This window comes from Uranotaenia lowii, chromosome 3 (genome assembly GCF_029784155.1).
Source record: "Uranotaenia lowii strain MFRU-FL chromosome 3, ASM2978415v1, whole genome shotgun sequence".
Lineage (NCBI taxonomy): Eukaryota > Metazoa > Arthropoda > Insecta > Diptera > Culicidae > Uranotaenia > Uranotaenia lowii.
In genome coordinates, this window is record NC_073693.1 from 285,038,093 (window position 1) to 285,052,301 (window position 14,209).

Genomic DNA, 14,209 nt, shown 5'->3' on the forward strand with positions numbered 1-14,209 from the left:
CATTCAAACTGCAATATCTCAGAAACGCCGTTCATTGTTATTTTGCATAGTGATTGTTGAAATATAAAGCTAGCATGTCTGAAGTTTTGGAAAAGTTCTATCGATGGAATCGAAAGTTACTCGACGGACAATATGTAACCGTTCGGTATTTGAAATCAATAATTTTTTCTCCGATTTAATTCTCATATTCAACTACATCCCTTGTGAGCTGGTTAAAACATGTCTAATAAAAAAAAATTAAATAACATTTTAAAAAAAATCCCTGATGAGACAAATCAAATCGTCGCTCACGGGTTTCGTCCATTTTACATCCCAACCTTATTTTTTTGGGTGTAGAGTGATTTCATTTTTGAAATAAAAATGAATTTTGGTTTGATTGTTTTGTGATGGTCCGCGATGTGTTAAAAAAGCGATTAAAATTTGTTGATTAATGAACAAAAATAAGTGTTTATGAGGTACTGTCGAAAATTATTCTTACATTTAACAATTGATTTAAAAATATTTTTTAAATTCCGTTAAAAAAATTCCAATATGACAATTTGCCATTTGATGTGCTGAAATTCCCGTCTTTTCTGAAGGGAAGAGATAGATATGTATAAAAATGAATTTTAAATATCTTCATGATTTTTTTAGGAAAATACGCTCGATTTTTATGTTAAACTGGTGTTTTTGTTTCCAAAAGATACAATAAAAAAGAAAAGTTTTGATTTTTACCATCTTTTTTTTCAATTGTATCTTACAATTAAATCATAAATAATATTGCAAAAATTTGTGTGTAAGGTCTCTTCAAAGCAACTTTAATCCTAATCTCCTCTTGAGTGTCAATATGACGCTATTGGAAGTTTGGAGGCATGTTACTTAATTTGGGTGCATTCTTGAGGGACCCTCAATGAATTCTTGAAATCTTTAATTTTGCATGATTATTTTTTTCATGAAAAAAAAACTCCCTAATCAGACCTTGAGTGTCAATTTGACACTCGTCGCTTAAAACCGCTATATATCTCTTGTTTCTTGACAGATTTTTACGAAATTTATAGTTTTGGAAACCTTGTAATGTAACTCATGGTTTCTTAGACATTATTCAGAGAAAAAAAATCTTAAAAACATGATTCGGAAAAACACTGAAGATCAGCTATGGAATGCTCAAAAACAATTTTACTTAGTGTTCAAGAAAGCTAAAGTTAGAGGCTATACGTTGCACATATCTGAGAAATTGCAAATTGACAATTTGCAAATTTTTGTTGGTCATTCCGTAGCTGATTCAAGAACAGTCTTTTTTCCGAAGCATGTTTTTCCGGATTTTTTTTTTCTTTGAATAACGGAAAACGGAAGTATTATAGGAGAGTATATTCCTAATATAATCATATTTGAGTTACATTACGAGGTTTCTACAAAACAGGAGAGATATATTGGTTTTAGTCAGGAGCTTCAAATTGACACTCCAGGGACTTAAACGGGTAAAATATCTGGGACGGATGAGGTTAATGATACGTTGTAAGAAGGGAACATTATCTATTGTTAAACTTGGAGCATCTGCTCAATCAAATATGTTGTTCAACATCCGTACCGTTTTGGTATCGTTTTCATTTCTTGTGATTCAAACGAATCATTTTGGGATCGATACTACTGAAATTGGATCTGCTATTGCTACTGGAAGGTTTAGCTCTTTATTCCATGTCTTCGTCCATTTCTTACTGATCTTTCAGAGCTAAGGCCCATTTACAGTTCTCGAAAAAATTAACGTGAAAAATCTTTTTCCATGAATAACTCAAAAACGGGACATAACTAGGCTATTTAACATGGGCGGATCAATAGGAAATTGTTAGTTGTTCAATGGTTAAAAGAAAATTCAACTGGTCTTGTGGAATAAACACTCTTAGAACTGTCTTTATTTCGACTCCACCGCCATGATGAAATTTCCACAGTAAATCGAAAAAATAACAGAACTATTAGAAGGTTTTTAATAACGATTCCGGTTGAATTTTCCATTATTCAACCATTCTTCATCGTTTCCACCATGTTACAAACACTAGTTATTTGGCGTTGTTGAATTATTGTTATAAGATTTGATCATTTTCACGAGATCTGTAATTGGGCTTGTTTATTTTAAAATTCTTTATCGATATGTTTCAATGACATCATATAACAAAGTTATATAACATTAGTTTCTTTTTAACAAAGTCATAGAACATTAGTTTCTTTTTTTTTTCAAAAATGAGTCTGTGGAACATCGTTTTCATGAACAGGTTTTTCTCGAAAATGTTACACCCAATTCAAATTTTCCTCATCGAGAGCATAGCGCATCGTAAATCATTCATTCTTCAACGAAGTGTTCTTCAACCACAGATGTACTTCAAGCTTTAATCAAGATAGGATCATATATCCTTCTTGATAATTATGGTCAACAGTCAACACAGAACGATCTGGGAGAAAAATTCATTCGTTTTAAGGTGAAATAGTAGCTTGATTTGTCAAATAAAAGCACACAAAAACCACCTGAACTGCATTACTGGCTATATAATTTTCGGGAACTTCCTTATTTTATCAGGGTTACCAAAAACTAGTCTTTACACAATCTTCCAATTTTGTCACTCTCCTCAATTTGTCACCCTAAAATGCACCATGGGGTTGAAAAAATTGGCGTTTCTCTGTATTTCCATCATGAACATGGTATGGAGTGGTATGTCTCAATCAACGTCCAAGTGGTGTTCATGGACATGAATTCTCTCAAACACCAGAAATCAGTCAAATGGAAAAGTGTGTAAAAAATCGTCGTCAGGCAGAATGTCAGAGACTTGGAGTTGTACCTTTTTAGAATTGTTTGAAAGTTAAAAGTACTTACAAAATGGACATTAAATGCTTTAGTTTTCTACCTTCCCTGCCATTAGCTAATCGTTTCCTAGTTCAACTGCTGCTGTAGTAAACTGGGCACCGGTAATAATTCAATAAATTCAACACCAATTTAAAACCATCGAAAGGTCACATCTGATTGCTGCTGCAGCAATCGACTGACAAGGGAAGAAATAATCGAATGAATAAAATAAAACCGTTTATGGCACTCCAGCGGCACACACAAATCATACATTTGCTATTCAGCACGCATCGCTTGACCGATAGAATGTTAATTCGAATCCAAAGTCAGTCAATAATGAAAAACCGATGACGGCAGCATGACATATCGATGCGTTTTTGTTTTGTTTTGTGCCCCTTTTGCAAATTATTCACTTCCTTCGCAATTCTGCAGCTCCTTCGGAGTGCCAAGCATTTTTTTTTTCGCAGATCTTTTTTACTCTCGACTTCTACGTGCAGTATTCACTTATTCAGCCTTTAAGTGACTTGCCGTTTGTCTTTGAGATTTTTTTCCCTATAGATACTCCCTCTCAAACATATTAGTCATAATTGTGCACACAAATGGGACACGGCCAGTGGTCACGTTTGTTTTTCTCGGCTCCTTCCACCGATATTATTGTTGTTGTCGTCGTTAGCCTAAGTGGAGCTTTGCGTGGAACTGCAAAGGAAAAAAACCCTACCTTTCGCGAATTGTTTGGCGTCTCACCGCTGCTGATGCTAATGTGGCCTACAAATCAACAAACCAATGATGTGGGGGTGGCTCTCTTGATGGTAAGGTATAATTGCCGATTTGTGTATCGAATCGGGAACTCCGCGATTGGCGATTGAGTCCGATTGCTTGCGTTTAAGGCTTTCTGAAGTAGGATGTAGTCTGGATGACTTAAGCCTGCGGTTGGCACATGCCCTTCTCCAAAAAAATAGTTTGTACACAAAAGTTGAGTTTTTTTTAATAAATTAGTTTGATGTAGGCAGCCGTTTAAGATTCACCTTTGCTTACCTATTCGAGTAAAAATTAAGATTTAATATAGCTATTTGTATAAAACTAAAGATAATTTAGGAAGGAATCTTTATATTTCGTTCAGGAAACTCCGGATCGACACCATACAAATTTTTGACCAAAGCTATTTTTCAATGTTGCATTGTTGCTGATTATTCCTTAGCTCATAAAACATTTACAAAAATCTAATTTTTATATCATTCAGTACGTGTAACTACACCCATAGAAGAGGTTGTAAAAATACAATGCCTATTTAGCAAATCTTTGGGCCGAACATGCGCTAAAAAGTGTACTGTACCGAAGATGATATGGTTGGAAAAGCACTACTGGCATAAAGCTCCGAAGCAAAATGATGCATGATCATTATATTCAAGCGAAACAAGAAAAACATTTTATGGGGTTTTCATCCTATTGGATAATTCATCCCAAAAAAATATAGTGAGTATTGAACTCACAGCAACATCTCATCTCGGCTTGCCAGTCCGGTGTCTTACCCAGTGCACCACCTGAGTCGGTTAGCAAACGATAGTTTATTGTCATAGCCCTTGTCAGTTATTAGAAAGCTTGTTAATGTTGGTTCGGCATAGAATCTTATACCGATGTTTCCACCTCCAAAGAAGTTCATTATTGGAGTAGAATATGATTTATGGGTGTAGTATTCAAGAGTGCAAAGTTCTGGATGAAAAACATAATTTGCAAAAACACGGTATACAGTTTCGGCTCCATCTGTAAAACTTCTGGACCGATTTTCATCAACAAAACCATTTTGGAAACGTCTTAGTAGCTGTTCTTATGTTGTCAAATTTGTGACAACGAAAATTAAAGTAAAATACAAAGTGGTCCGAAAATGTGGTTGCTTTTTAACAAAATCCCGATGCATCGTAAAAATAACTTTTAAAGCTCTCATCAACTGACTTTACATTTTTTGGTCAGTTGAAAGCCCAAAATAAGCTGGCGAACTTCTATACCATTTAGATTCATTTTCTTCGTTCTACTATCTAAAGGATGGCCTGAAAATTCGAGGTAAAAATGGCGGAAAAGTGGGTCTATGTTCAGAAGAAGATGCTTTCAGATGATACGCGAAATCTTTTGCCTGGAGTTATATGATAATACTGGCCAGTGTCAATGCCTCACAGAAGTAAAGGAGTTAACCTCGGTGGAGGCTTTGGTAGCATGCTAACAGAAATAGGGGACTCCGTATGCGTCTGTTCTCAATTTAAGAGGCGGCGTGCAGCGCGCAACAACGTCTTGGTGGTGTTCGGTACCCAAAACAGCAACATCACGACGGTCCTCCTCGAGATAGTGGGGCTTGCTGTGGGCCTTCCGTGACGGTACGGTACGAACATTCCGAGATCTACCATGTTGCGGCAACACACATGAGCTTGGGACAGCTTTTTTAGTAATGGGGAAGATGCAGAAGCACGGTATCAGGGGGTGGCCACGAATGTGCCGGTTGAGAATCAAAAGTCGGTTCTTGAACATCAACATCATCAACGTGCGCAGCCATCACCTCTCAAGTACCGGTAACGACAAAGACAAATTCTACGCGCAACTGAAACGTGAATACGACCGCTGCCCAAAACATGATATCAAGATCTTCATCGGGTATATCAACGCTCAGGTCGCATAGGAGGACGAATTCAAACGGACAATTGGAAGGTTCCGCGCGCATCAGCTGACCTCAGCCTTATAATTTTCCCGCCTCTAAAAGAATGGCCTTACTTAGTACCTTTTTCCAGCACCGCTTTCCACACAAGTACACCTGAAGATCACCGTACCAAACTGAAACGCAATCACAGGTCGACCACGTTTTGATATACAGCCGGCACTTCTTGGACATCAACGACGTCAGATCCTGTCAATGCTCGCACCTTCCTCTTTACCCCGTCCATAAGGTTCTGTACAACGTCAGGTTGTAGTTTTTTTTAACAGAAATCCATTTTCTCTTGAAGTCCGCCTCCGATTTGACAGCTTTTGGGGTTTTTCCGGAGAACCTGCTTCATAATCGCCCAATATTTCTCTATTGGTGACCCCGCTGGCTCCGTACCACTCCAACACGTCCTTTGAATAGTGGCACGAAGCGTGATCCGGCCAGAAGATGGGCGAGCCCTCGTGCTGCTTCAATAGTGATAGTAAGCGCTTCTGTAGGCACTCCTTGTGGTAAACCTGCCCGTTTACCGTGCCGGTCGTCACGAAGGGGGCGCTCCGCTTTCCGCAAGACCAGATCGCTTGTCACACCATGTACTTTTTGGCAACTTGGATAGTTTTTGCTTGCGAATCTCCTCCGGAAAGCTGAGTTTGTCCTCTGCGGTGAAGAACAACAGACCCGGCAGCTGACGAAAGTCCGCTTTGACGTAGGTTTCGTCGTCCATTACCAGCAATGCGGCTTTGTCTGCATTTCGGTTTACAGTACAGCTTCCGGGCTCGCGTCTTCCTCACCATGTTTTGCCTTTCGTCGCGGTTAGGAGCCTTCTGAACCTTGTATGTACGCAGGCCCTCCCGCTGCTTGGTCTGCTTGGACGAATGAACTTGACAAATTCAGCTTTTTGGCGACATCCCGGACCGAACTTCTCGGATCACGTCAAAACTGCTTAACTACACGTTTGTGATCTTTTTAACTGACGGAGCATCCATTTTTGCCGTTCTTCACCTTCCGGACGATGGTTAGGTTCTTGAAGTATCGTTTTAGTACTCTGCTGACCGTGGATTGGACGATTCCCAGCATCTTACCAATGTCCCGATGTGACAACTGAGTGCGCAGGATTAATTCACGACGCTCTTTTTCGTTCGACGACATTTTTCCAAATGTACGAAAAATTGACAGTGAAGCATGGCCAACGTGATCTATACACTCTTATCTGATTATAAGCGAAAGCTGAATTTAAAAAAAAATAAATTTCTATAGCGTTTTTTCCTTGATGCAATTTGATGTGACACACCCTTTATCTGGTGATGGAGAAGATGCACCCAAATCCTCTACATAGTAAACGTGAGGTCCGTCCATAGTGAGGTCGCAGCAGACTACGCGCAATCACACGAAGCCATGCTCAGGACGAGCTTGACGAAGTCCCTCTCGAGGACTGTTGGGATATCATCAAGACAGTCATCAACAGCGTTGCGGAGAACGTTATCAGGCATGTGGAACTACAAGCCCCTTCTACCCCTTCTACAAGAATGGTGGCAAATTGGACTTTGAGAACTACCAAGCGATCACTGTCCTCAATGCCGCCTACAGAGCGTTGTCCGAATTCTACTCCGCCGCCTAACGCCACAAGCAAAAAGGTTCGTCAGAAGTATTGAGGCTGGTTTCATGGAGGGACGGTCTACGCCGGACCAAATCTTCACACTACGGAAAAATCTCCAAAAACGCCGTGAACACCAAGTCTCTACGCACCATCTATTCATCGACTTCAAAGCCTCATATGACACGATCGATCGTGACGAGCTATGGAAAATCATGGACGAGAACGGTTTTTCCGGGAAGTTGACCAGACTGATTAAGGCCAAGATGGTTGGAACGCAGTGCTCAGTGCGGATTTCGGGTGAATTGTCGCGTTCATTTGAATCGCGCGAGGAGCTTCGACAAGGCGTTGGATTATCCTGCATAATGTTCAAGGTGGCTCTAGAAGGTGCTATTCGACGAGCGGTGGGCGAAATGCGGGGCACGATTTACAACAGATCCAGTACACTCATCTGTCTTGCCGAAGACATTGACATAGTTGGCAGGGGAGGAGATCTATCGCAAATTAATACGGCTAAAACGAAGTAAATGCTTGCCTACGGGTTCGAGATCGACCAAGCCCGCTAATGCAGTAAACACAAGGTCACGATTGACGGCGACAAGCTGGAGATAGTCAAAGACTTTGTCTATTCGGCTCACTGGCACATTCGACCGTAGGCAATGGCACCAACCGTGAGATCCGACGGCAAATGCTCAGCGGAAGTCGTGCCTACTATACACTCCACAAGCAACTGCGGTTGAAAAGACTTAGCCCTCGCACGAAGTATAACCTGCACATGACGCTCATTTGTAACCTGTGGTTAAGTCACTACCCAGCACTGTTAAGTCTCCCCCAATTCTTGCCTCAGGGTCGGCTTTTTGAAAATGAACACTACAAGGAAACGCTAGATCATTAAGTTTCGGGCTTTGCTCGCCCACTGTATTCCCCTTCCTCAATGGTACAAAAAGGCACTTGCCGACTGATCCGCAATTCAATGAATAGTGGCACAAACTCTTCTACCTCACGCGTCTGCTTCCAGGATACTCTCCTTGCGTACACCGTCTCCTCGTCCGGAACCGGAAATATCACAACCTCCTGTTTGCGCGGCGAAACTGCCGAATTACTAGGGCTAGCCAGGAGCAGTTTGGGGCCTGGGGTCGCAATTCGATGTCTCCGGCACTTGGTGACTTTCAGCGGAGTCAGACGGCGTTGATGGGTAAGTCACCAGCACTTCCTCGACATTTACATTTGCGCGACGAATCTTGACAATTTTGGCTAGAAATTTCCCATGGTTACACAGTAGACCGGTTGTTTTCTACGGGCACGAGACATGGATATTGGTCGAGGAGGACCTGCATACACTCGGATTATTCGAGTGTTAAGAACCATCCGTGAGATCCGGAGGCGAATTATCAGCGGAAGTCGTGCCTACTATGGACTCCACAAGCAACTGCGGTCGAGAAGACTTAGCCCTCGCACGAAGTGTAACCTGTATATGACGCTCATTAGACCGGTTGTTCTCTACGGGCACGAGACATGGATATTGCTCGAGGAGGACCTGCGTACACTCGGAGTATTCGAGCGACGAGTGTTAAGAACCATCTTTGGCGGCGTACAGGAGAACGGAGTGTGGAGGCGAAGGATGAACCACGAGCTCGCGCGACTCTACGGCGAACCCAGTATCCAGAAGGTGGTGGAAGCTGGCCGGATACGCTGGGCGGGACATGTTGCGAGAATGCCGGATGACTGTCCTGCAAAACAGGTGTTCGATACGAATCCAGTAGGAACGAGGCGAGCAGGGGCGCAACGAGCGAGGTGGTTAGACCAAGCGAAGTGTGATCTGGCGCAAGGTGTGTATATATAGGAGGTGTAACGATATGAGAAACTCCCGATTCAGCCATTTTGATTTGGCTACTATGGAGTTCGTGAAGTTTGTCTACCAACAAAGCCCTCAGCTCGAACAAATTTCCCGATGTTTACAAACAAACTCACTGAACCTTACCGCGCTCTCCTCGCCTACTTACTGACAAAGTCAGAGAACCTTGTGATCTAATAACCTTGATCTGGCGTATTTTGGATGTCCGGGAAGTTGAAGAACGGTTGCCATGGACCGAGTGAATTGGAGGAATATTGTTCATCAGGTTATGTTGTGAGTCAGAAAACCTTGTAAATAAATGAAAAAATAATCCGGATCAGCTACTTAAGACCAGTGGATTTAAGTTCCATCATTATAAAACCTTTAAGAGATAAAAATTGCATCAATCCGATAGATAATTATTTTGCTTCACAGGCAATATCCGTTAAAAAATTTCTGCAAGCGTTCCTGTCAGATCTTCAAGAAAACGCTTTTTACGTTTTTATTTTTCTATCAATTAAACATACATCAGTAAATCAACAATACAAGTAAATTTACTTTCAACAATACATACACAAACATGAACATCCACTCAAAATAAACGCCTGTACTCATCAAGAAAAGATTATCAATTAGTTTAACGAGAACGCCCGCAGCAGCAGCTTGGAATGTTTCTCTCACTTACGGCTGCTGGAAGTAAGTAGTAGCTCAATTCAAATGCAGCAATGCAATCAATTTCTAGCTCACAAAACATAGCTGATTAGTTTCTCACTCATCCATTCACGGGAGGAGCTCTTCATTATATCGCTCATTGTTGATCTATGTTGCGGTCATGAAGTTAAAACGACGACGACGACGGACGCAAACCAGACCAGACCAGACGCAGGCTAGTGGAACTAAGTGCTATTAGATGTAGGTAGTAGCTAGAGCAAGCGTCTAGTTTCTATTGAAAATAGTAATGAGAAAAACGATGAATCGGTTATTGACATTCAGAAGCCATCATCATCATCATGGGCAACCGAGCAATAATGTTGTGGTGTTGTTGGTGTAGGGTCCAGCAACAACAACGATTGATGCAATAATCGCGCTCCTTTACTCACTCCCCACGTACTTTAAATGGGTCATGTGTCACGGTCACCGGTAATGAATTTTTTACGGTCAATCGGGAATGTTTTATGGGCGCAGCTCATTGTTGATCTGTTTCAACGGGTTGAGGGTTTAGGTGCTGGAACGGTGTAAAACCTGTGGAATGTTCACTCGTAAATTGAGTGTTACGTTTGTAGATAGAGTTGTCGACATCATGAAACTACAAGAGGAATGTTGGCTAGTGTTATTACTTTTCATTTTTATGATTTAACAAACATTCTGATGTTACTGTAAACTGACACATCGATTTTTTTTTATTTTCAACTTGTTTAAAGCATTTTGAAAAAAAGATACAGAACCATCATTATAATGTTAAGCCTCTCGAAAAACGAGGAAGAGCTCATTTATCACGCCTATTTGTCTCACCTGGCACAAATCTGCCACCGATTCTTCGCCGCCGGGGAACCTACTCTTCCTAGAAGAAAATTAGTACACGAACCGGTTCTACCGGCTCTGCGGAGCGAATGCCATGATAAGATGCCATAATTCAAACTGGGCCACTCAGCCAACCATCATCAGCGGCACGCATCTTCGGAAACTGGGGAATGGATGCCGATTGCCGAGCGAGATGATGTCGCTTTCCAGCTTCAAAGTAATAGCGAGGCTGCCTGCCAACCCAACAAAATACCTGATGAGCGGGTATGAACTTATTTTTATCACCATTTCTAGTTGTGAACTAGTGAATCCAGTTGAATGGTTTCAGCTGAGAAAGTATGACATACTACTAACTGGATAGCATGTTTGCTAAACCGTGAACATACGACCTGGTGATGGCTGTTCCGGTTTAGATTAAAGGTGAGACTCGTTTACTGAAGTTGTGATCAAATCGAAGTTTACTTTTTTATTTAGTCTCAATTATAGGTCAATTTTAACTTATTGTATGAAGTTTAATTTTTTTTAATTCTAGAAAAAAATTAAAGTTCAGATATGACCACTAAAGAATTCTTTTCTAGAGGCTTGATACTAAGTATTCGTTCTACATTTTTTAACTATTCATCAGTTTTTAATTTTTTTTTGCGATTTCGAATCCTGGTAAAAAATACAAATGTGTAGAAAACAAACATTTTTTTGAATCATATTAATGTAATTTTAATTTTTTTTGCAACTTCGCACTAAACTGTTTGTTTTTTGTTACGAAGTTTGGTTTTGAAAAGGCCTCCTTCTCCTACCGAAAAAAAAACAATGTCCAAAAATAGTACTCAAACCACTGCAAAGTGTCGAAAAGGGCTACTTTTTGATACCCTTTTGATTTGAAAGGAAAAAAACTACAATCTGTTTCTTCAGGTGGTTGATTCTGAAGGGTATTTTCCAGTATTGCAAAGAATCGTGTATGCAACTCGTTGCAAAACTCTATTTTTCCAGCACTCTACTCGTAATTATCAAGATTTATGACTTGACTAAAATATTCCACATTTTGAGACTTGTTTCATAAATAACTATTGTGAGTTGTTTTCACATAAATGTTTATTTTGTACCCTCTCTAAACCATCATTTGTAGGTTGAGCTCCAGAAAGCATTTTTTCATCCTAGTGACACTCAAGTTGTACCCTAACTGCTGTCATCACGTTTTTTGTTTACACTAGGGGCAACTCAGGTTAGCTAGATTTTTTAGGTATACTACTCCGTTGCTTACATATTTATTAGTAGGCCAACCAAATAACAGTTACAGAAATTCCACATAAATGTATGGAAAATTTCACAATTATTAGTTTTTTTTATAAAACAACTTACTTTAAAATTCTGCAAACACTCGCAGGGTTGCTAGCGAACCGGGAATATCGGGAAAAATTTTGGAATTTCATCACGTTACCGGGAAACCGGGAAAAAATCGCGAATCTCGGCACATCACCGGGAAAATGGTCATGTTAATAATTTTTTTTTCACGGAATTCCAAAAACAATTTTAAACTTATCTCTAAATGTAGGAGTAGTTTTTGATAGTCTTGCATGTATGTAGATGTACCTCAAAAACACTTATTTTTGTTAATTAGTAATCAATCAATGTTTTGATAGCTTTTTAAAACCTTTTATTTTTTTTTTTTTTGTTTCGATTATAGTCGTTTTACCATCTTTATGGCATTCGCGACTTTATCAACGTTGTAGTTGGCGGATCGTTATTGAAAAACTATCCGGTACAACTGTGTTCGATGTTTACTCTTGGGCTCGAACTCATGGACATCGGCTCAGGAGACAACAGACTTGCCAACTGAGCTATATCACAAGCCCAAAAAAAAAAACCTTTTATGTTATGTAGTTTCCTACAAAAAGTTTTAGTTTTCGACGTCAAATGATTCAGTGTTCGGAATATAGATTAAGCATTCCTGAATTATTTTCGCACGTAGCTGGATAATTCCGGTCAAATCTTTTGAAAAATCTGTCAAAAATGGGGAACTTATTTAAAATTATCTATTGAAGAAACCGGACAAAATCCAGAAAATTCTGGGGATCAAATTGTAGACAATAATCCAAAAAAGTTAAAGGGTGACGAAAAATGATTTGAAAACATTTTTTTTTTCAAAACAAATCAGCAGTGTTCAATTTTAATTTAAGATATCCGGATTTTTTTTTTGTTAAATTTGATGAAACAAACTTTTAAAAAACCGTTTTTTGACGAAAAATTTAAAACCGGACTTGATATTTTTGTTCAATGTTCAAAATTATATGACTAAATCCGGGCAGTTTTCTACCGTATCCGGGCATCTGGGCCGAACCGGACTTGTCTAGAAAATGTAATTTCATTCTGAGATGCGTCATAATGATGTTTCTTGAATTATTTTATAAAAAATAGCTAATATTTTGGAAGCGTGAGACGTTTTTAAGCAGAGTAACATTTTTCTAACGAAAAGAATATTTTTTTTCAATGTTATTGTCGTTGTTATCGTTGTTTCGTTTAAATTGGCCTGAGGAACAAATCACCAGTGTTTTGTTTTTATTCTTCCTTAAAGCTTATGTAACATTGTTTCTAAATCAATGGTCTCTACCCTGATAACAAAATAATATCTTACATTCAAACGACTGAAGTTCAGCCTTGTCATATTCACCGTTTTCTATATTATTATTTTCACGAATCTTCAGTTCTAATGAATAGGATATTACTAAAGTTATTCATTGAAGAAAAAAATCTTAACATGTCTTTGGATTTCTACCAATAAATATAACTGCAGTTATAAAATTACCAAATATTTTTCTACATTCTGATAATTTAAGTTTTGTAAGACATATTCCCCTTTCAAGTTAACAAAATGATTTTTTTTTCTATTTCGATATATTTTCTACATATTTCTCTAGGAACTGTACAAATTGTTCTTCAATTCTGTAATAATTTTAGAAAAAAAATCTGAAATTTTTACAGTTGTTCAAAAAAACCACAATACCATTAAAATTCAAGATCAAGTTACCCGGACTTTGCAAAATTCTAGAAAATGGGGAGAAAAGATGCCAATTTCGTTGGGTTCGATCCAAAATTTTGCGAAAATTTGATGCGAAAAGACTATGTGTTATGAGACTTTAAAGAATTTATTTTCCATAATTTTATACCGGTTTATCAGTTTTGGGAAACAATTATTAGAAAATTTAGGGCTCTACATTAAATGTTTTAATTCATCATGATTTTTATTAAAAACCAGTAGGGGAAAGTCGGGTAAGACGAACACAGCAGGTAAAACGGACACTTTCAATATTTCGAAAATTACAAGGTTTGGCACAAATCTAATGATGGGAATATGTTCGTCTAAGTGTATCAACACCTTCGAGATCTTTTGTTTATTTATAGCAAGCAAGGTCCCATAAAAGTAAACAAAACAAACAAAAATTTTGAGGATCCATTATCTGATGTAATTTTCTCTCCACATAAAATTGTTCTTAACTCGCAAAATTTTTGAAAACTTCAGCTGTTTTCAAAGGTAAAGTGTTTATTAGGCTTCTTATCAACCATTCGGAGGAAAATCAGCGTCGGGTAAAATGGACACATAAGTATCTCTAGGTATTTTTATTTTTTCATCGGTTTGTTTCTCCATATGCCTTCAGAAGACCCTGGCAAGAGCAATTGTCGGTCAAAAAGCACTCGCCATCTCAAACTGGCTGAAGAAAGGTGAAAAAAACGCCTATAAATGCGGATTTCCAAAACCACAATGTTTTGCTT

The 14,209-nt window shown here is 38.9% G+C and overlaps 1 protein-coding gene across 7 annotated transcripts in view; it reads left to right on the plus strand.

Moving 5' to 3' along the window:
* The window catches only part of LOC129758230 (spectrin beta chain, non-erythrocytic 1-like), a 252,949-nt gene that overhangs the window by 210,442 nt on the left and 28,298 nt on the right, over positions 1 to 14,209 (plus strand). The gene's annotated exons all lie outside the window — the stretch shown is intronic.